Genomic DNA, 2,330 nt, shown 5'->3' on the forward strand with positions numbered 1-2,330 from the left:
GCACTAACTGAGACCTCTCTTAACTGAAAAACGGGTTCACGGATTTAAATGAAATATGGCACTTTGATCGTTTCCCTGCAGGAAACTTAGTCAATTTAAATGTAATTTATAAACGATTTTATTTTCAATGATAACTAATTGAAATTCTCAATATTTTACCTGCAACGAACTCATTTGTTTAACATGGCGATGTCCTAGGAAGCATTCAATTACCTTTTCCAGCATGTATTTTCAACTAATTTAAAATGTATTTGGATTAAAAAACTTTAAGGTCAGTCGTTTGCATTCGCTTTCGTTCAGCCCTTCAGCTTTTTCATAATTAACAAAACTCGAAATAAAAAATTTTAAATTAAATGTTTCGCCAAATGAGATTTGAACATGAACACTCATGGCCGCAACCAATTGTAGCAAACATTTTTGCACGCTCAGCTCCAGCCATACATGTAAATGTGTTTTCAAATGTTCAGTTTGAATTTTGTGCAAGCAGCAAATCAACTGTCCGACTCTGCATTTAATTTCAACTACTTTAAAATGAATTGCGTTTAAACAACTTCAAAGTTATTATGTTTCTTTTGAAAACGCTTGCGTTCTGCACCTCACAGATGCTTTTTCATACTTCCAAGACACAAATTGTTTGTTTGAGTAAAAAAAGTATCGAAATTCGAAACATTTACTCATTGCATTTGTTTTAAAGTTGATTTAAAAGAAAATCACTTGCTTCCGTTAGGGAATATTTGGAATATTTTTTTAGGTTTTCTAAATTTAATTTTGGGCGTTTTAACGCAATGCTGGTTCACTACTAATCTATAATATGTACGCATATTAGTGTGCTCTCTTAAGATTGTGCATGGGCACATGAGTTTGAAAGATGTCTCGGCATAAGATGCGAATAAGAATTGAAACCAATGTGGAAGCCGCTCTGGTTAACTCGTCTGCAGCCTCGTTCCTGGAATGTTGCGATGACCAGGGATCCAAACTAAATCTAGGTCGAGCTGACTACTAACTGAATTTGAAAGCTTCCTACACTCCTTTTTTAGCCTCTACCTCGTTGTAAAAGACGTCAAGGCCTTAATGGCCGCCTGACTATCTGAGAAAATGACGCTGATGATGATGAGGTCGTATTTAATCGGTAGCCAGTCTCATCTAAGGTGGCAATCGAGAAATTATACTGCTATGCCCGACCGCTCTTTCCTTTCACATGCCCAGTTCTTTTAGTCTTATATACGATAGTGATGCCGTGTGCATTATGTGAAGGCCTATAGGAAATGGGTTTGTAATAACATTGCGAACGTCTGCAGGGCAAGTTCTCATTGCCCCTGTGGTTCCGATGTATGCAGCACTCTGAACTCTACTAAGTTTCACATGATTATACTGGTTCTTTAAGAGTGTCCACCATACCAGAGAACCGTAGCATAAGATCGGACGTACAACCGCTGTGTACTTTCAGAGTGCCACTTTTGGATTTTGGTCCCATGTCTTCTCAAAACGCTGCTTACAGGAGTAATAGGCAATGCTCGCTTTCTTTACTCTCTCTCCAATATTTCGATTCCAACTTAGCTAAGGATCCAGTATGACTCCCAGATACTTCGCCTGTTTAGACAATCGTAGGTTTTGTCCATCCATTTAGCTTTGATACTTCAAAGTAAGGGACCTTATTCCTGGCCATAAATAACAATAATAATTATTATTGGGATTATAATCCCAACGGTTTCTACCCTCCATTTCCGCCCATCCGCACGAGGGGTGCAGTCCGCATGACGTACGGAACCTGTATTTTCAATTTTTGCGCCAAGTTGTTAAGTTGAGTGGTTGACAAGACCTAGTAAAGAAATTTCTGTACGATTTCTGAAAGAAAACTCTTAAAAAAATTGTGAAACCCCTCAGAATACTCTAAAATCCTGGTATGCAGGGTATAAAAATACATACGAATTTGAATATATAAAGAAGCTGTTGATGACACAAGGAGTTCATACCAACGGTAAATGTTGTTTTTGTACGATTACTACAACGTGTAGTTATTGAACCATGGTTTCACCACTCGCTAGCTGTTGGCGAATCGGTGGCGGCTTTTATTGCTTACGATTTAGGAAAAAATACTTTCGAAATTTATCCTTGCGATAAAACTCCCAACCAAAGAATTTGTATGTGGAAAATGAAGAATAATTATAACTTTTGAAATTATTTTATAAAACTTTTATTTATGCAATAAGTGATCGTTTTATGCTTAGAAATATATATAAATAGAATTATTTGTAATTGCAGCAGTTCAAAATCTTATTTTAGTATACACACATATGCGTAAATGCACTTTAAGAATACTGATTTGCTAC

Source organism: Rhagoletis pomonella, unplaced genomic scaffold (assembly GCF_013731165.1).
Source record: "Rhagoletis pomonella isolate Grant_MI unplaced genomic scaffold, Rhpom_1.0 Rhpom_scaffold_00002, whole genome shotgun sequence".
Lineage (NCBI taxonomy): Eukaryota > Metazoa > Arthropoda > Insecta > Diptera > Tephritidae > Rhagoletis > Rhagoletis pomonella.